Raw genomic sequence first — 22,696 nt, 5'->3', positions numbered from 1 at the left:
TCTCAAAATCCACTTTCTCCCTCACTTTAGGATGCGGCATGCCATGAATTTATCGAGCTTGAAGTAGTCACCATTGACCAATTGCATGGTACCCGCTAACTCTGCCCAACACACTTTAAAACGATCCAAAAACAAATTGAATTCTTCACTTACATCCTGTTTGAGTGCCTTCAATTTGGCATCCATCTCGACTAGGGACGTCTCTTTGCAAAAATCATGTAGGAAACACGCCCGCAGAGCCGGCCAAGCATGCCTCGGCTCACCTTCCAAAGCTTTGTACCATACCTTTGCCTTCCCGTGCATCACCAAAGGAAATGTTTGCATCTTGTTGTCCTAGTTCAGCATACGCAACGACAACATATACAGCTCAAAGTCTGCAGCCCACTCATCAGGATTCTCTTCTCCTGTAAAAATCGGCCCATAGCTTCGAGACGCCATGCCAACCAACACCAAAACTGATTCTCTTCACTTAACTGGGAGCAATCAGTGTGCTCCTACGTGGGGGCACCAGAAGATGGAGAGGGGAATGAGGAACACACCTAACACACACACAATGGCTCCTATATGGCTCAGGGTATTCACAGCACCCCTGTCCTCTCGAAAACACCTTCAAAATAAGAAACTCACACTAGTAAAGCCTCGCCTGCACTTCGCCCAACGCACACACGCTTTGCACAATCATCAAACAGCGATCACACCAATCTTGCCCGCTTCCAGCTCTTCCACAACTCAACACCTCTCTCTCTTTCTCTCACACACACACGGGGGCCCGGGGGGACTCACACGCTCACACACACCGGCACCACACACCTTGAGACAAGCAAAAAAGAATGGGAGGAAGGGGTGAGAGACGACGCCAAAATTGACAATCATACGTTCTCCTTCAAACCAAAAACCATGTACAAACTCCATGACCCGTGCGCAAGGCTACTCCATGACCATCGCCGCTTCATACAGAGAGGCATACACCTCCCTCGACAAACCGAGTCGATCGGCACACGCCTCGACGGGAAAATTAACCTCTCCGAATCTTGGTAGCCCTCACTAGCTTCTTCTCCTCCAAAGCTCGTGCCCTTCCAAGCCGCTTCGCGGATAGTACATGCCGGCCTTCATTGCTGAGAGCACGAAACCTCCTCTCTCTTTTTTCCTCCTCTTTTCCAAGAAAAAAAGAAACCCCTCTTGCTCGAAAAAAACCTCTCTCTTACACTTATTTTCCCCTTTTCTTTCTTTTTCAAACTTGCTTCTAAAGTTTCTCCTGAGCAGTAGCCGCCGGCTCTATTGCTCCTTCTAAAAGCCCACAAAAGATCTTTTTTTTTACTTAATTGTTGTGAATCACTCCCTTTCTTTTTTCCAACCCCAGCGACCACTCATCTTTTACATTTACAACAAAGAAAGTCCAAGCATTCCATTCGCACACGATCAGTGCTCCACCTGCTCGGGTTCGTCCAACACTCCTCTCGTCAAGCTACCCCTTGCCAGCTTCACCCCCTAGAGAGCTTTTCCGCATTCGGAACACTTTACTTCCTTTCACCACAAGTCGCCCCATTGGAAACATATCAAGTCCGCTCCCCTCTACCGTGATTGTCCGTCAACTTGAAGTGGGCGCATCCTGATGTCCCTGACTCCGATCGGAGCCGAAAATTTTGGCTGACTCCGGACTTTGCATGAAACTTTCCAATACTCTAGCAAGCTCAAAAAAACTCCTATTGGCGCACCTACCGATGAGCACATACCCGACCCCCTGCAAATATTCCTCAGGCCATAACTTGCTCGTCTGAGCTCCGAATGCAAATCTGAAAAGACCGGCATGCTTCATAGCTTGAGCTTTACAAGCGTACCCATTGATCCCATTTTTGGCCACATGTCTGTACTAGCCCTGCTTGTCGGAGATCTACAAAGTATTCCATCTTCGAACAATCATAACTTTCACACAGGGACTTCGTTTGATGAGCTGTCTGGACGGGCCCATAGAGAATCGCAAAGAACACATTTTAGAACATTGAACCAACATTGTGGGCACCTTTACCTGCTTTTCCACTTGGACCATTCTGGTGCCTTTTTTGCCTTAAAAACTGCATTAGACATATACTTCTGCCCCGACATGCTCTCCCAAGGCCTTCGTTCATGCGTTAGCCCTTTGCCATGCGCGTGCTAGCACTCATAGCTCACCATAGAACACTTTCCTTCATAGAACAACGTTGGTTGCACCAGCGTGAAGTGGGAAGAGGCTATGCAATGTGGGTATAGCTCAATTTTAGCCAATGAAACTGGGGATTTGACATAGTTACGTGCGGGTAAATAGGCATTGCCATGAAAATGGGTGTACAAGAAGAAGTATTTCTCAGATGATCTGGAGCCTAAGTCTAAGGAAATATTGGTTGCAAAAGGATTCAAGCGAACGAAAGCCGTGAATTTTGATGAAATCTTTTCTCCAATGGTCAAGATGACTACATTGCATGTTGTGCTGGGTCTAGTAGCCATCAAGGACTTGGAATTGGTCCAAATGGATGTGAAGGCAGTGTTTCTTCATGGGGGGGGGTGGGGGGAGGGGGGGTCTTGAAGAGAATGTTTACATGAAACAACGAGAAAGTTTTGTGATAAATCTTGAGAACCCAACAAGGACAGAACTGGTGTGTAGACTCAAGAAATCTTTGTATGGATTAAAGCAAATCTCAAGGCGATGGCACATCAAGTTCAATAAGTACATTTAGTCCCAGGTTTATGTACGGAGCCAAGAGGATCATTGCTTGTACACAAAGAGGTTGAAAGATGGTTCCCGCATCATTTTGGTTTTCTACATGGATGACATGCTCATAGCTGGGAAGTCAAAAGATGAGATTGTACTTCTCAAGGATGCCTTAAGCAAGCAATTTTTTATTAAAGATTTGGACAATGCACACCACTTTCTTAGTATGCATATCAAGAGAGATCGCAAACGAGGTATACTTGAACTTTTTCAGGAAGAGTATAATCACAAGGTCTTGCAATGTGTACCCCAAGGGAAGCATTGAGTACCCCAATGGAAGCATACAAAAAACTTAGCAAGCATGATTATCCAAAATCGGATGTTGAAAAGGAAAAGATGGCAAAGGTGTCGCATTCTTTGGCAGTTGGCAGTCTCATGTTCGCCATGGTTAGCACACTGCCAACAAACATTGCATATGCAGTGGGAGTGGACATCAAGTTTATGGAAAATCCAGGCAAAAAGCATTGGGAAACAGTGAAGCATATCTTGAGATACATCAAGGGCTCAGTTCACAAGTGCTTTGGAACAGTGATGCATGCATAGTTGGTTACACTGATACATATTATGCAGGTTATGTGGACACTAGGAGATCCACATCTGGATACGTTTTCTTGTTCGTTGGAATGGTAGCTTCTTGGAGATCATGTATCCAAAATTTCACTTCGTCTTCCACCATTGAGATAGAGTATGTTGCAGTTTCTAGTTCTAGTAAGGAAGTGGGAGAATTTGGTATACACCAGAATCCAATGCTACATTCCGATAGTCAGAGTGCGATTGCGTTAGCAAAGAACCTCGCCTTTCACTCCAAGTCAAAATACATATAGGTCAAGTATCATGTGGTACGGGATATTTTGGCTAGCAAACACATTCAGCTAGTCAACATTCACACGGATGAAAACCCAGATGCTCTAACAAAGAGCTTAGTCTTAGAGCGGTTCCATAGAGATGATCAGCGTAGGGTGAAGCTATAGTCATGCTTCACATTTTTGTACAAACATACATAATAGACCCTAGATTCTTTAGACACTTGGGCACATTGGCCTTTAAGTGGGAAATTGTTGGGTTTCAGGCCCTGTGGTTGGCTATGGTTGGGTGCTCTCCCTCTTGTATATTCTTTGGTTATATTGACAATAAGGGGGGAGAGAGAGAGAGAGAGAGAGAGAGAGAGAGTTACAATATCTAATGCTCCACCATATGTGAGTCTTCTCATCATCCTCTTTCCCTTGTCTCCTTCCTCTCTTACACTCAGCATACAACAAGATCTTCAAAATTGACAACAATTGAGGACCATATTTACTTGGAGCCGGCGGTCCCCCCCTTCATTAGGCTTTTGTATTATAGGTTCTCCCATGAAGAGAGACTTGGTACAATACAATCTTTGTGTTCCTTGAGACCTTGTTGATGTCATGAATATGGTAAGCTTCATGCCCCAATATTATGCTCATAACTAACTTGCAAACATATTAACTTGTTCTCGGCCTCAATCCCAAGACATCAAACACCTTCAAAGGTGGAGAGAGCTAGCATGGAGTGAGAAAGATGAAGAGAAAAAGATGTATCTCTACTAGAAAGAAGTAGTATCCTCACATATAATCACTCTTAGTGCATAGCTTAGCATAGTGATAATGAAGATGGAGAGATTGATAAGCATTGCTTTGTGAGCATAACTCTTGGTTGGATTTGCATTCCATAGCCCAGGGGTCTCCACTTCTCAAGCTTGGAGAAGGAGATGACTTGTGTGCACAACACACAATGGGGGAGTGTGTGTGTGGCTTGTGGAGTATATGAGAGAGAGAGAGAATCTGATTTTACTAATTTACTCTTGCTACAAGCCTATTGGTTCAAGATTTGTTCTAGCCAATGAATGGCTCTAGTCATAACAAGAAAGGATGTAGCATTTGAACAAGTGTTCCTCCTTTCCCTCTTTGAGAGAAAGATCTTAATTATTTAATTGTAGCATTTGGACAAGTGTCCTCCTTTCCTCTTTTAAGAGAAAGATTTTAATTATTTAATTGAATCAAAAGTGTCATTGGATCTTTCTATAGGTCATCCAATAGGATTCAGACACATTATGAGGGAGATATTGCTAGGGGACTGACATGTGGTCTTAATTCCTCTGGAGTCTTGGGCTTTCCTTGAGTGTGTGTGTGTGAGTTTTATCTCTCATGCCCATACCTTTAGGGCTCATCTTTGACTTGAACAACTCAAGCACCTTGGTCATCAAGCACGACAAGCACCTCAAGCACCTTAGTCATTAAGCATGAGAAGCACCTCAAGCACCTTAGTCATTAAGCATGAGAAGCACCTCAAGCACCTTTTAGTCATTAAACATGACAAGGACCTTAGTCATTTAGCACGACAAGCACCTTAGTCACCTCAAGCACCTCAAGCACCTTACTCACCTGAAGCACCTCAAGCTCAGCCCTAGCTTGCCTAAGGTCTAAAGTACCTAATGTTCCTAGGTTTAAGGACTTTTAAAACTAACCTTTGGAGGTCTTTAATGAAGCTAACCCTAAGGTCTTTTAAGATCCATTAGATGCATGTTGCTCCTTATAGACTATCTCCTTTTGGACTCCTATTGAGATGTACCATCTCTCCTCTTGTTCCCTTGTTGCGATAAGTTTAGAAGCACTTATTGCACATTTCTCTTTGGTGGACCATCTCCTTTTGGACGCCTATTGAGATACAACCATCTTACCTTTTGGTCCCCTGCTGAGATAGGTGTAGAAGAACATATATATATCCTAACTCTTGTTACCCTTTTATCTTCCCCTATTGCGATGCAACAATCTCTCCTTTTGGTCCCCTGCTAAGATAGGTCTTAGAAGCACATATCTATATCCTAACTCTTGTTCCCCTGCTGAGTTAACTTTAGAAGCACTTATTGCACATTGCTCTTTGGTGGACCATATCCTTTTGGACCCCTATTGAGACGCAACCATCTCTCCTTTTGGTCCCATACTGAGATAGGTCTAGAAGCACATATCTATATCCTAACTCTTGTTCCACTTTTATCTTCTCACATTAAATGATCAGTTTAATATGAGAAAATCATTTGGTAAAGTTAGATATTAGATTTTATGACATCCTCTCCATATCCATCCCACATTCACGCAAACCAACAATTCAAGAAACCATTAAAGTGAGACATCATGCAAGGTCTAGATGAGGGAAAACCTCTAAAAGTCTCAAATATTTCATATATTGTAACATTGATATTGTGTATCCCAGTGCTAGAAAAAGGTCTAGGTTTAGTGCAGCCCACCTAGAAATGTATTTGAGTGTATGCTTATTGTAATCATATGTAGGTTTTCCAAGTTTTTTGGAAAAAATATTGTGTATTTGAGTGCTAAAAAAAACAACCTAAGTTTAGTGTGATCTCATCTGCAAATAAAACCTTCAAATATAGTAAATTTTTCTCTAAAATTTCTCATATGTAGGTGTTTCAAGTTTTTAGGATAAAGTATTGTTTATCTCAATGCTCGAAAAAAACCTACATTCACTATAATCTGCCCTACAAATTTTGAGTTTTACCTCTAAATTTTAGATTTGAAGGTAAGAAATCCTTCAAATTTTAGACAAATTTAGTGTAAAAACCATTGAATACAATAAATTTGCCTCCAAAATTTCTCTTAAGTAGGTTTTCAAAAATAAAAATAAAAAATTGTGTATGTGAGTGCTCGAGGAAACTTTAATGTAAATATAGTAAATTTGCCTCCTTTGAAAGTGACCGCAAAGAGTAAGAAACCCTAAAAATGGGGGTGTCAAGGGCCACATAAATACATTCCAAGAGACTACATTTAAATATGGTGTATATGTTGACCAAATCATTTTTCAAACAGGAAGGTTTTTTTAAAGAGCGCCTTAATAGCAATTTTAGTTTTCTTATGTCAAATACTTGCAGGATGCCACATGCCTTTGAGATATTAAGGATACACAATTGTATCCAAACACAAGGGCCTCACCTTGCCTGATGTGAAAACTAATTAGAACTTTCACATAAAGACCTTCAAATATACTTTTCTCATATATAGGTTTTCCAAGTTTTTTTAAAAAAGCACTATGAATCTATGAATCTGAGTGCTAAAAAAAAGGCTAGGTTTAGTGTAATTCCACCTTCAAAACTTAAATTATAGATTTGAAGGTGAGAAAACCCATGGTTTATAGAAACTTAGTGTAAAAAAAGTCAAATATACTAAATTTCAATATTAAAGTTCTCATATGTAGTTTTTTCTACATTTTTGGAAAAAAAGCACTATGTATCAAGTGCTCAAAAAACCCTAGGTTTGGTGTAATCCCACTTACAAGTTTTAAGATTTACCTCTAAATTCTAATTTGAAGGTGAGAATGCCTACTAAGCTCATAGGGAAAACTCTAGGTTTAGTGTAATCCCACCCACAACTTTTAGATTTACCTTTGAATTCTAATTTGAAGTTGAGAGCACCTACAAAGGAGGAATCTCAAATCTCGAGCAAGATTTTCCGAGCAATCCCTAAAATGAGCAAGAGTGGCCAAGGCACACTATACAAAACAAAAACCAAACAAGATTTTGTAGGTGACTTCAAGTACCAAAAAGAAAAAAAACAAGATTACACCTAATTTTAATGGTAAAACGACTACAAATTTTTGACAAAAAAAAAGCCCCTTAAACAAGGGTTTGGTAGAATGTTTTCTTTGATTGGCTAAAACAATTGGAACCCATACAATGGCATGCTGATATTCCTCTTGTGGTTATAACTCTCCTATTCCTACCTCCCTACATGTGGGACCACGAGAAAGGGTGCCCTTGTATGAAGATCACAACCTTGTAGTATGGGCAAGGCAAGACGACATGGAAAGGATGATTGGTGTGTATATGAACTAATGAGATGTAATAAATTTCTATCAAATTGATGTGGCTAAGAGGAGGAAGGATGCACATACTCTCGAGTAAAAATGACAATCAAGAACCAAAGTACTAGACAAAGGAGCACTTACCTTACAAAAAGAAACATAGGATGACTTAAGCATTAAGTAAAGGTTTAGAGCTCTAATTATTCTATCAATCTTACTTCATGCTCAAACATGTGAAGCCCAAGCAAGAAAAATCCAAGCCAAAGAAGAGTAGCTGCAGAGGACATTACAGTTAGATAAATAGAGATTGAGCCAGAAGATAATATTTTCAAATACTCTGTTACTTTTTTTACAAGTAAACTTTGATCTTTTGGAATTTAGGAGCTATCTATCCATTGAAAACTCTTTTTATTGTAGTGAATCAATATATAGAAAAAAATAAATATTTTGTTGATGATAAAATTTATTGCATAGCGTACAAACACTCGCTTGCGTTTTTATTTTCTCGAAAAAACTCGCTCGGTGTGTGGTAAGACTCCCTACAAAGGTCAGAGAAATTTAGCACAAAAACCTTTAAACATAGTCAACAATTTACTCCACCTTTTGTCGTTGTCAAATTGCCATTGCTCGTCACCTATCCTAGATTTTCTCCCTATCTTGGATTTGTAAACTTGGTCCTATTCACATTTGTTCATCATTGGCTATGGGACCAATTGCTCTCTCTCTCTCTCTCTCTCTCTCTCTCTCTCTCTCTCTCTCTCTCACACACACACACACACACACACACACACACAACAAAAAGGCTGTCGAAATTCGTGATCTCACGTTCTCTCTCTCTCTCTCTCTCTCTCTCTCTCTCTCTCACACACACACACACACACACACACACACACACACACATACACACACACACACACGTAGCCTTGGGTGCTCTCTCTCGTCGTCCCCCCTCCTCTCTCTCTCTCTCTCTCTCTCTCTCTCTCTCTCTCTCTCTAACACACACACACATAGCCTTGGGTGCACGCACGGGCTTGCTCAGCTAGATCGGACTCTCCCTCACACACACACACCACCAATGCCCAATTTAGGTTGAGATTTGAGTCTCATGCACACACATAGATGACAACCAATTACGTTTCTTCTCTCTCTCTCTCTCTCTCTCTTACACACACACACACACACACATACACACACACACACACACACAAACAAACAAACATGAACACACCATTTACACACAACATGGACGTGAATGCATGCACGAGTAGCTGTTGCAGGTTGAAATTGGAGTGAGACCTTCAAGCGTCGAGGTCATTGAGCTGCAATTATTTCATGGAAAAATATGTATAGATTTGGCACTCTCTTTGAGACCTCTTTCTCTCTCTCATACACACACACACACACACACACACACACACACACACATACATATCCTTCCATTTTGGGGCTATTCGAGATCAGTGTTTGATTAAAATAGGGGCTTAATGTATTAATAGAAAAATTCTAGCTAGATTTCAAGTTTGCCTTGAAGTAAATCGATAAAATTTTGGTAGTGTATATACGAAAAATTTCAAAAATTTCAAAATTTTATGGCCATTGACTTTTCAAAAGCAAAGTTGAGCTACCCTTCAATTAAGTAGGAAAAGTAGAGTCAAATCTTTTTTTAATTATATTTTGAAAGGTTAAAATTGGAGGCTAAAATGGATTTGGAGAAATGAGACATTTTGTAAGATTTTCTTTGAAGTGAAGTAGTGAGTGACATGCAGACGGTCTCTCCTTCCTTAAAAATTTTAGGCTGCATTATAGATATTATAGACTTTAAGCTGCATTATATAGATATTATAGACTTTAAGCTGCATTATATACAGTATAGATATATAGTATAGAAGGTAAGTCTACTCAAATGGAATTTTAAAAATTACTTTCTCATGTTAAAGGATTGTGCATGGAAGGTGTAAGGCATGAAGGCTTCCCCTAGATCATTTCAAAGCCTAGCAAAGCGCCCCACGCTTTCTTGGCCTAGCCAAGAATAAGTCACCAGGCTGCAAATATTTATAGTTCGGAGACGCTTGCTTCTTCTCTGACCTGCTCACAACACCTTAGCATTCACGATATTGTGTTGGATCTTCAATATCACCCCTTTTCAAAACTCTAGAAGACTTGAATATTTATTGTGTAACCATGGTTTGAAGGCATGCTCAAGCTGCCTCCAATGGTGGGGCACGCAGGGTGCTATTATTCAGAGTGATTATTATTGTTGCTCAGGTACTTAGTGTTGCAATTTTATTGGCGCTTTGGTTTTTTGTGGGTCTCAAGATAACGCTCATTTTCCTAAGCTAGGTTGGGCAATTATCAACACTTGATAATCCAACAATTACGAGTATTATTTTTTGGTAACCTCTCCCCTATTTGGTGAGTTGTTCGCCTCTAGGACCCATTCCCATGGGACCTATGCAAGGGTATCTAGCCTGCAGGTGTTCCTCTACCAAGGGTGAGATAGCCTTTCAAGCTCTCAAGAAGACGCTCCCAAAAACATTAGAAGCTCAAGATGCTCTCATTGTGGCTGTCCCTCCTTCCCTAATCAAGAAACCAAATGTTGAGATAGATAGCTCTACGTTAGTGTTTGGATTTATGGTGCCTACCAAAGTCGAATTGGTCATTTAGCTCTATAGCCCACATATCATGAAATCAAAGTGTATCAATGGTGTTTGCACAATACCTTGTAAGTGGTTTCTTTTCAGTCCAATAATTCAATGGCATGGCAATGATGGCCAAAATCTTAGCAAAAAGCTCACTTTTCTTCAATCACTTGCCAACAGGCATACCCTTGGGATCCCTCCTTTGCATACACTGACTATTTAAGGACATGTTCTTGGTTTGGGTGGAATTTTTCAATCTCCCCCTGTGGCTTAGGAATAATTTGAAAGATTGGGCAGTCTAACTTGGCACCCCATTGTTTGTGCCATCTACAAGACCAACAGGTACCATGAAAAAAAAGGTTTGCATTTGGTGGTATCTCAAAAATCCATAGCCTAAGAATCTTGTTACAAATGTGGGAGATGGTATGAAGGTCATCCCCTCAACTTTGGTAGCTTCTTTGGTACATGCTTTTAAGTGCAACAAATTCGAGAACTTGTTAAGATCTTGCACTGCTACTATGGTCATGATAGCCTGCCCTTTGGATGGGGAAAGAGATGAGCAAGCAACACCTTAGACAGTCACTATAACCAAGATCCCACCACAAAAATGCACCAAAAAATCTGGTAAAGATGGACAACTTAAAGATAACATGAAAGCTCTTAAGAAATTAGAGAAGCCCTCACAAGCCCAACACAACATTGGAAACACTGCCCCTAGCTATCATTTCTCGTCTATCACTCAATTGAAAATCTCCTACAAGCATTTCAAAACCCAAGCTAGGGTGATTGGTCAATAGAAATAATTCCCACCGGTAACCCCAAAACCCTCTGTGTGACAATATTTTTTATGTGGTGTAGGATACTAACTCTGAGAACACCATGACAACAGTTAAATTGGCAAGCTCCCAAACTGAGACAAGCAAAATTGCCAATGGAGAAGAGCGACAAGAAAGACATTATGAAGGAAGAGTTCCTGGAGGTGGAGGAGTTTGTGCCCCTTTCTCAGTAATGGATGATATTATTATCTAATCATGGAATGTGAAGGATTAAAAGCCAAGAAGAAGAGCTCCCTCTTCTAGGAGGAAGTCAAGAAAGGTAAGCAAGCTAGCTGTAGGGCCATCTAGGAGCATCACTAGGAAAGAATCTAATATTCTATGGAGAGGGAGTAGATGAGTATAGTGCATCCTCACTATTTTGGATAGGGACTTTGAGCCTAAAGTGGTCTTAAATCACCCCTTTGGGAGAGGGTTGATTGGGAAGATCAAGCAATCACCATTATTAACATATACAACCCTTTCACTGCTAAAGAAAGATCCAAACAATGGGTGCATCTTAGAGATACTCCTACTGAAGGGGAATGACTCCTTATAAGAGACTTTAATGTGGTGGATACAAGAAAGGACATGACACGCTCCTCAAGCATGCTAGAAGGATTGGAAAAAACAAAATGGCTAAGCCTACATGAGAAATGGTTCTAATAGACATGTGGGAATAGTGCCTTGGAATATCACACCTGACTACATACACCAGCTTTCCAATATGCCCACTTGACATCTCATCTTGACAAATGCTAGTACCCATATCAAGCCGACTAGATTCCGTTGCTTCTTGAGAAGAAGGTGGTGACTTCACAAAGTCTCTCAAAAGGAAAGGCCAACACCCCAATGGGTTCAAGAAGTTTCTTATCACATGTGAGCACATCTTCAAAGACCCTCTCTTTAAAAACCAAACTAACAAAAATTTAAGAAAGCTTAATAGAGATGTCAATGAGGCAAATCCTAAAGATTGGGATAGTTTTTCTAGGAGTATTCAAAAGGCAATTAGAAGTGCAGCCCCTAGAATGAAAAATTCCCATGAGGAGTGCTTGAAGAAACTTACGATGACCTTGATTGGATTATCACTAAGAAAAGGGAACATTGGTCATCCTATGAAGTGGAGCACAAGCCATGGTTGGAAGTAAAAACAGACTTGACTGATGAATGACTCGTGCAGGTTAGCAAGGCAAGATTATTATCTAGAGAGAGACCTACCTCCATCAAGAACACTTCTTCAATGCCCTAATAGTGAAGAGAGCTAAGGGCCTTATATTCACTCGCTCATAAATGAGCAAGAAAATGCAGTGCAAGATGAAATGGCTAAGCAGCCCAAGATCCGCTCCTAGGAAGGGGATGAAGCTGGAGGAACTCTTATTAGGAGTGTCCAAAATATGATATCTCAAACAAATTCAACTGGCTAGAGAAGGAGTTTATTGAGGATGATGCTCTCTCATGCTTCCCTTAGCTGGGAGGGATTGACTATGGAGTTTTTGAAAGAATTTTGGGAGGATCTTAAGTCCCCGATTATGCGTATGACTAGCAAAGCCCTATTCAAAGTAGCTCTAGATTTAAGCATAAAAGGGGGCCTCATTAAACATATCCCTAATAAAATATGTTGCCCTCAAGTGAAACATTGGTGGCCCATCAGTATGATGTCATTGGAATATAAAATTATTGCCAACTTGTTGCCCTCAGACTATCTCCCCTCTTGGACAAAGTCATTACCCCCAATCAACATAGATTTATTAAAGGAAGATCAATTTATGACAACATTCTGCCAAGAATGGTTTGCATCGAGTACACAATCTTCTCCAAGCAAGATTGCATCCTTCTCTAGCTTAACCTAGACAAAGCCTATGACCATATTACATGTTCTTTCATAGAAGATTCCATGAAATCATTGGGATTTGGGCCATGACTATGTTAGTTGATACACACCCTTAGCACTGAAAGCCAATCTAAGCTTCTATTTACTTAAAGAATTATGGGCGCATTTGGACTCAAAAGACCAATCACAGAGATGGCCTCTAGCCCCACTATTGTTCACCATCGCCTCTCATCCTTTGGTTATGATTCTTGAAACTAGTGCTGCAAGAGGGGAGATTCAATCCTAATGGAGTTCTTTGTAGAATTCTCCCTGCTATTCTTAAAAGCTTTCCCTTAGGTAATCATGAAGGCTTCGGAGATTGGGCAAACATTTTCCATAGCCTTGGATTTGAAGTGTGATAAATCAAGACTGGTCTCACTTTCAAAAAACAACTCATTCAACCCATCTATATAGACAGGGGAGATTGTCGCAAAAAAGGAAAGATTGTTTTGACACTTGGGAGCCCCCACTGGGAGTCGACATAATGCACAAGCAAATATTCTAGTGTGTCTTAGAGTAAGGTGCAAGATGCAAAGTTGAGAGTATGCGCTGCGTCTTTTCCTTAGGAGGGTTAAAGTAATGAATTAATCCATGATTGTGTATAGTGCCTTCACTAGCCCAATCCTCAAGATAGACAAATGTAAGAATTCTTGAGACCCAAAAAACAAATTTGTGGAAAAAAATAACACGAAAGACTTGATTCCCTTGTAGTGGGCCAAATGGGAGTTTTTCGTCATACCAATGGACCAAGGTGGTATTAGAATAACGCTATTGTTCATGTAGAAGCCCATTGTGCCAAATTTGTGGTCTCAATCACAAAGTAAGACCAAGCATAGGAGATTATGACAAAGGATACGATGGACAAGGCTTAAGATTTTTTCCCAAGGTGGATAGTGGAAAGAAATAGAAGTACGTGACAAACTACTATCCCCTCGGTTGTCCAGCTTGAGGATTAAGTGGCACAATGGGTAAGATAATACCCAAGTGCAATAGAGAGATGGAATCAATGGAGTGAGGAGAGTTAAACATATATTTCCAAAAGTCCATGACACACTAGTCCCCTTGGCTCTCTCAAGAAAGATACAAACTATTGAATCCATTTTGGAGAGAAATAGCCAAAAAGGTGAATAACAAAGGTCTTTGATGAGTTGCCCATTTTTGGGATGACAACAAACAAGAGTTGAAGACCATCTGGCTACCCAATTTCACCTCAATGGCACTAAAAGATTGTCGGCAAATAGGGGCGTCGAAGGGCTAGAAACGTGCTTGATGCCTATCTATGAGTCAAATTTCAAGGGGAAAGCCTAGCGATGTCCCATGAACATGCATTTTTGTAAACTACAAACCAAGAGTATCTACCACACACTAATATTCAAGACTGATTTGTTCTCCCTCTCAAGAAACATTAGGGTTTGCAATGGTCAATAGCAAGTTGGTTGATGGCCATTGTTGATGAAGGTCTCTTTATGGAAGGTGTTGTGGGGGGATTTTTCGATAGGCGTGTAGACTCTTGCCAGAGATATTGATTGAGAAAGGTGCTCAAGATGAGAAACAGAAAGCGAGGACCCCTCACACTTATTCAAGGAGTGCCCAACGATTATTGGTCTAGCAGCTAAGATATGCAAATGGGTTCAAAGGACCTCAAAGATAGGGACTTTCAAGATTGATTTTTCTTTGGAGGGAAGGTGATGAAAAGTCAAGTGTTGTTAATCTGCACATAAATTATTACATTCTTTTACTTTTAGCAAGTTTGGAAGGCCAAAAAATGTTGGGTATTAAAAAATGATAGCTAACTAGCTAGCTTCACAAAGATCATCCAAGAAAGAAGGAAAATGATTATTGCCCTTGGAACAAGTAATAACTAGGGTGATTGGAATTGGGCAATTCTCACAATCTTGGCTAATCCAAGGCTCTGTAGCATCTAGAGAGATCGAGAGATGCCTCAAGGTTTGGCACGAGCACGAGTTTACTTTGTACATGTCATAAAATCTAATATCTAACCAATCCAAATGATTTTATCATATTAAGCTCATCATTAAATGTGGGAGAATAAACGGGAACAAGGGTTAGAATATAGCCATGTGCTGACGTATCTATCTCAACATGGGGCCAATGGTAAAATGGTCCAAATGAGAGATGGTCTGTCAAAGAAAAAGGCTAGCTAATGGAGCTTAACGACCTTAGGGTTAGCTTCATCAAATGTTAGTGTTAAAAGTCCTTTGACCTTAGGCAAGCTAGGGTTGTGATTGAGGTGGGAACCCGACCCAATCTTGAGAGTATCAATTGTGCTAAAAGTCCTTTGACGTTAGGCAAGCTAGGGCTATGCTTGAGGTGGGAACCCGGCCCAAGCTTGAGGTGCTCCATGACTAAGGTGCTTGATGTGTTAAGGTGTTCAAAAATTCGATGCACAACCCTACACAAGGGGGGCAAGCCCTCATTGTAGGAGCTAGAAAGAGAACACTCACACCCTCACACAAGTCAAGCTTGGTCTAAAGAAAGCAACTAGGACACTTGTCACGTTCCTCTTTGTGTTGCCCTCATGGTGTACCTAAAGCCTATCGATTGGCCTCTCAAGGGATCCTATGATAATTTAGTTAATTAGATGCATTGTCTATACATTTATCAATTCCTCTCTCTCAAAGGAGAAAGGGTGACACTTGTCCCAAGGCTAGCAAGCTTGGTTGATATGCACTCTGCATGTGATTGGCCAGGCCTGAAGGGGTCGAATGAGCTTCCATCATGAGCTAAGACAGGGGGTCGATCAAAGCAAGGAGGGGGCTAGCTTGGGGGGTATACTCTCCTACACACACACACACACACACATACACTCATTGTGTGAAGTGCAAAGTGCAAGAGCTCCATCTCCTTCTCTAAGCTTGTTGAGAAGTTGAGAGCCTACATCAACACTCTTGGCTATGGAATGCAGATCCAACCAAGAGCCATGCTCCATCTTCTCCATCTTTATTATTATGCTATTATGAATGCTAAGCAGGAAGAGTGATGATAAGTGTTAAGTATGGAGCCTGATTTACCCTTGTAATTTTCTGTGGTAAAAGCGTACATTGTAAGGCCCCCATTATGAGGAGAAGCCATCGTGCGTGAAGCAAAATCACTCATCGAAAACCAAAATTTTCACGGACAAGAATCAGGGGCAACTTTAGGGGCCTCGAGGGCGGAGGCCCCCGATACTTTTTTTTCCCTCGCCGAAATATTATGGCCGGACGGGGGCCGGAAAGTGGTCGGAAAACAACTAGTCGGTTGGTCGGTGGCAGGTAGTCAATGGCCGGTGGCCGGTGGTCGGAAGTCAATCGCCAGTGGCCGGTGGTCGAATTCAAAAGCGGATTTGTCTTCTCACGGGCGCCACACATGGGCGGATTGGAGGGTCCGATTTAGACTTATTTGCACAAGGGCGGCTGCACATGGCTGCCTCTCATAAGAGAGGGCAGCCCTTTTGGCCTATAAAAGGAGGCCATTTCTACACACATTTCATAGTGTGAAGTTGATGCAACAAGGTGAGTGTGAGGTGGTGAGAGTGAAGCAAGGCAGGAGCTCTATTAAGGGTTTAATCCCTTTGTAAACTACTTCTTCTTTTGAAGTGCTAAAGCCATTGAGTGGCTGCTTTTGCGTGGACGTAACCCACATTGGGTGAACCACGTATATCGTGTGTACTCTCTCTCTCTCTCTCTCTCTCTCTACTCTATAATCTCTTGTGTGTGCAATCTATCTCTCTCCATTAAGTAATCTACGCAAAAATCTATTTAGCTACGTCTTATTTCCTAACAACTGGTATTAGAGCAAGGTTTGCTCGTAGCTAAATTATCTCAAGGAAAGGATTCCTTGAATTGAGTGGGAGTTATGGCGGAGGAAGCGAAGCTCAAGATTGAGAAGTTCAACGGCAAAAACTACCAACATTGGAAGATGCAGATTGAAGACTATCTCTACCAGAAGGACCTCTATTTGCCACTAGGCGGTCTTGCGAAGAAGCCCGCAACAATGGCAGATGACGCATGGATTGTCCTTGATCGAAAGGCACTGGGAACAATCCGGTTAAGCTTGGCGTCAACGGTGGCCTTCAATGTTTCGGAGATGAAGACCACGGAGGACTTGATGAAGTCACTTGACGACTTCTATGAGAAACCATCGGCATCCAATAAGGTATTTCTTATGAAGCGCTTGTTCAATCTAAAGATGACAGAGAATGGTTCAGTTGTAGAACACCTAAATGACTTTAACACAAACATAAGTCAACTTCGATCGGTGAAAATCAATTTCGATGATGAAGTGCGAGCTCTCCTTATACTATCATCTCTACCGGATAGTTGGGACAGCCTTGTGATGGCTGTAAGTAATTCTATTTCTGGCACAAATACTCTTAAGTTTGATGATGTTGTGGGTGTTCTCCTAAGCGAGGAAATACGAAGGAGAAGCACAGGAGAATCATCAAGTGTTGCACTGTCAGTGGAAACAAGAGGAAGGCCTAAGGAGAGGTTCAAAAACCAAAAGGGTCGTGATCGCTCAAGGCAGAGCAAGTCACGCACAAAGTCAGTTCTTGAATGTTGGAACTGCGGCAAGAAGGGCCACGTCAAGAAGGATTGCTGGTCCAAGAAGAAGAAGGGGACAGAGTCTCAAGACAACAAGCCAACATCGGAGGCCAATGTGGCAGGTAAAGTAGAGCAAGATGCTCTAATTCTCTCATTAGACAATGTGTCGAATTCCTGGATAGTAGATTCCGGAGCTTCATTCCATGCGACACCACACAAGCAACATTTCCAAGACTACACCAAAGGTAATTTTGGGTATGTATACTTGGGAGATGATGAAGCTTGTGAGATTGTCGGCAAAGGTACAGTTTCTGTCAAAACTACTAACGGAAATGAATGGAAGCTTAAAGATGTTAGGCATGTTCCTTCTCTTCGCAAAAATTTAATCTATACAGGACAATTGGACGATGAAGGTCACAACATTGCATTTGGAAACAAACGGTGGAAGATCTCAAAAGGATCTTTGGTGGTTGCCAAGGGAGAAAAGGTCGGTACACTTTACTTGTGTACTGTTAGCACACAACCTTCAGCTTGTGCAGCGACTACAGAAGATGACAGTGCAGTGTGGCACTACCGGCTTGGGCATATGAGTGCCAAAGGAATGCAAGTCCTTCAAACAAAGAAGCTTCTACCAGGTTTGAAAGAAGTGGACTTAGAGTTTTGTGAAGATTGTGTTTATGGTAAAAAAAAGAGGGTAAAATTTCAAAAATCAAGAAATGAAAGAAAAAATAAAAAACTTGAGTTGGTTCATTGTGATGTTTGGGGTCCTGCAAGTACACCATCACTTGGTGGCTCATTGTACTATGTAACATTCATAGACGATGCGACTAGAAAAACATGGGTTTATGTCATGAAGAATAAATCCGATGTATTTTCCATATTTCAAAGGTGGAAAGCCTTTGTGGAGAATGAAACAGGTACCAAGGTTAAATGCCTCAGATCCGACAATGGAGGTAAATATTGCAGCCAAGCTTTTGAAAGCTTTTGTGCTAGCAATGGCATTCGGAGGCAAAGGAAAACCCCAAGGACACCTTGGCAAAATGGTATTTCAGAAAGGATGAACACGGCAATCATGGAGCGAGCACGAAGCATGTGGCTACATGCAGGCCTACCGCTTGAGCTTTGGGCAGAAGCTGTAAGTACGTCTGTGTACTTAATCAATTGGTCACCCTCAACGGCATTGGATGGGGGAGTTCCAGAAGAGGCATGGACAGGTAAACCGGTGAATTATGCATTTCTCAAAGTTTTTGGGTGTGAGGCTTTCATGCACATAGATAGAAGCCTAAGATCAAAGCTAGATGCAAAGTCTAAAAAGTGTTTCTTCATTGGCTATGGAGAAGGTGACTTTGGGTATCGCCTATGGAATCCTGAAGATGGTAAAATCTTAAGGAGTAGGGATGTCATTTTTAACGAACAAAATATGTACAAAGATTACTTGGAAAGAAATCAAACAAAAAAAACAGGTGATGAGTACATGGAGCTTGAGGACGGGGAAGACTCAAGGACTGCAAACGGTGACAATGTGCAACAACGTCAACCAAATGAGGAGCCTCAACCTATTCCCCAAAGATCTACAAGAGCAAGTAGACCTCCAGAAAGGTTTGTTCCTTCCTTCAACCATCTCTTGATCTTAGATTCTGGAGAGCCGGAATCATACGAAGAAGCTATGCAACATGAATCCAAAGAAGAATGGACGAAGAGCATGCAAGTGGAGATGGACTCACTACATCGCAACCAAACATGGGAATTCGTTGAGTTGCCTAAAGGTAAGCGGGTACTTCAAAACAAATGGGTGGACAAGGTGAAGGAAGAAGAAGGTGGGAAGAAGAAGGTGGGAAGAAAAGGTACAAGTCTAGGCTTGTGGTAAAAGGGTTTTCTCAAAAGAAAGGTATTGACTTCAATGAAATATTTTCTCCTGTTGTAAAAATGAACTCAATTAGGCTTGTCTTAAGCCTTGTGGCTGCTCATGATCTAAATCTCGAGCAAATGGATGTAAATACGGCATTCCCTCACGGTGACTTAGAGGAGGAAATCTACATGCTTCAACCAAAGGGGTATGAAGTAAAAGGTAAGGAGAAAATGGTTTGCAGATTAAAGAAGAGCTTGTATGGTTTGAAGCAAGCATCAAGAAAATGGTACTTGAAGTTTGATCGATGGATGTTGGATCATGGATTCACAAGATGCAACTCGGATCACTGCGTCTACACGAAGAATTTGGGAGATGGGAAATTTATCATCCTAATGTTGTATGTTGATGACATGTTGATTGCAAGTGCTAACATGCAGGACATCAAAGACCTAAAAGAGGAACTGTCTAAATCTTTTTCAGTGAAAGATTTAGGTGCTGCAAAGAGGATACTTGGTATGAAAATATCAAGGGACAGGACGAAGAAGACAATAAAGCTATCTCAAGAAGATTACATCAAGAAGGTACTAGAAAGGTTTGCAATGCAAAATGCAAAACCAGTTTCTACACCTTTGGCTGGTCACTTTAAACTAACAAAGGATATGTGTCCAAAGACACAAGAAGGAGATAGCCTATATGTCTAAAGTTCCATATGCTGCAGCGGTAGGTTCTCTAATGTATGCTATGGTCTGGACAAGGCCAAACATTGCATATGCAGTGGGAGTTGTGAGTAGGTTCATGGACAACCCAGGTAAAGAGCATTGGAAAGCTGTGAAGTGGATACTTAGGTATCTAAAAGGGACAACAACAAATGCTTTGTATTTTGGAGGAACTGATATTTTTCTAGAAGGGTATGCTGATGCAAATATGGCAGGTGACAAAGATATTCGAAGGAGCACTACTGTCTATGTGTTCACAGTTGGAGGCACAACAGTAAGCTGAGCTTCAAAGCTGCAGAAAGTGGTTTTACTTTCTACCACGGAAGCAGAGTAAGTAGCAATGACGGAGGCAAGCAAAGAAATTCTGTGGCTTCACAAATTCTTAGAAGGGCTTGGATTCAAACAAGACAATTGTGTCTTGTACAGTGATAGCCAAAGCGCTATCCATCTTGCGAAGAACTCAGCCTTTTATTCAAGGACAAAGCACATTGAGGTGAGATATCACTTCATACGCACTCTTTTGAAAGAGGGACATCTAAAGCTAGGAAAGGTGCATACAAGTGAAAATCCTGCAGACATGTTTACAAAGGTGGTCAACAAGGAGAAGTTGAGCTTTTGCTCATCTTCAATTGGCATTCAAGGATAAGAAGCCAGAATGGAAAGCAGTCAACATGTTTGGTTTGGAGATCAGTCTCCAAGTGGGAGATTGTTAAGTATGGAGCCTGATTTACCCTTGTAATTTTCTGTGGTAAAAGTGCACATTGTAAGGCCCCCATTATGAGAAGAAGCCATCGTGCGTGAAGGAAAATCACTCACCGGAAACCAAAATTTTCACGGACAAGAATCAGGGGCAACTTTAGGGGCCTCGGGGGCGGAGGCCCCCAAGACTTTTTTTTCCCTCGCCGGAATATTCCTTTTTGTCGGAATATTATGGCCGGTCGACGGCCGGAAAGTGGTCGGAAAACAACCGGTCGGTTGGCCGGTGGTCGGAAGTCAATGGCCGGTGGCCGATGGCCGAATTCAAAAGCGGACTTGTCTCACGGGCGGCCACACATGGGCGGATTGGAGGGTCCGATTTGGACTTAATCGCACAAGGGCGGCTACACATGGTTGCCTCTCATAAGAGAGGGCAGCCCTTTTGGCCTATAAAAGGAGGCCATTTCTACACACATTTCATAGTGTGAAGTTGATGCAACAAGGTGAGTGTGAGGTGGTGAGAGTGAAGCAAGCCGAGAGCTCTATTAAGGATTTAATCCCTTTGTAAACTACTTCTTCTTTTGAAGTGCTAAAGCCATTGAGTGGCTGCTTTCCCGTGGACGTAGCCCACATTGGGTGAACCACGTATATCGTGTGTACTCTCTCTCTCTCTCTCTCTCTCTCTCTCTCTCTCTCTCTCTCTCTCTCTACTCTATAATCTCTTGTGTGTGAAATCTATCTCTCTCCATTAAGTAATCTACTCAAAAATCTATTTAGCTACATCTTATTTCCTAACAATAAGTGAGGAACTAATTCTTTCTCCTATGAATGTTTCTTCTTCCTCTTCCCTACCCTCATTCCCCGCTAGCTCTCTCCACCTTTGAAGGTGTTTCAGGCCGTCTTGGGACTGAGACCGGGGATGGTTAATGCTTTCTACAAAGTCTATGTTATGCTCGTGATGCATGAAGCTTTCCATCTTCATTGCATCACCTAGGTCACAAGGAATACAAAGATTGTATTGTACCAAGTCTCTCTTAATGGGAGAATCTATAATACAAAATCCTATTGGAGGGGGGACCGGCTCCACATAAATCTGGTCCTTAACTATTGTCAAGTTCTCTAAAGTCTCTCTCTTGTAAAAGTATTGTTCATACCAAGTTAATTAAATACTACTAGTATGTGACCCGCGCGTTGCTGCGGCCAAGGAAACAATGCCTCTAATCTCATAGGGTTATCTTCTCTTTCAAGTGGAACACTATCAATACTCTCTTCCTACACGTATAGTCTATCACATTTATAAAAGTGATGAATGACACGACCTCTTAATAGATGTTGCAAAGCATTCTTTTGATACCAAGATTGGAAGCTTCTCATAGACATTATTTTTCATGAGGTGCTAGCCCTTATTCAACAAACTTAAGAGTGCTTTTATTCTATTGGTGTGTGTGTGTGTGTGTGTGTATGTATATTGGTGTGTGTGTGTGTGTATAATATATATATATATATATATATATATATATATATATATATATATATATAGAGAGAGAGAGAGAGAGAGAGAGAGAGAGAGAGATTCCTTCATTTGGTCTTCCTTGATCTAACAATGCTACTAAGCTTGATTATAGAGATTAAATAAGTTAGCATGGTGTGAAGAGATGAAATCTAAGAGAATTCAATGTAATAATTAAACATTTTTTTATTAATGGAGTGAGTTTTAGAATTGGTTTCAATGATACGAACACAATTGGATTCAATATCTCTGCTTCACTCTTTTACTTGCTTCTATCCTTGTACGTATGTATGGATGTATGCATACATATATATATCTATATGTACACATATACATACATACATACATACACACACACACACACACACATATATATATATATATATATATATATATATATGCTTGAAGCGAAGATTTGTCACATAGTTCTTTAGACATCATGATATGTTCCAATTATGTCTATATAAAACATAGTGCGCGCGCA

This window comes from Adiantum capillus-veneris, chromosome 8 (assembly GCF_014529385.1).
Source record: "Adiantum capillus-veneris isolate H3 chromosome 8, ASM1452938v2, whole genome shotgun sequence".
NCBI classification, from domain to species: Eukaryota; Viridiplantae; Streptophyta; class Polypodiopsida; order Polypodiales; family Pteridaceae; genus Adiantum; species Adiantum capillus-veneris.
This window is presented reverse-complemented; position numbering follows the sequence as displayed.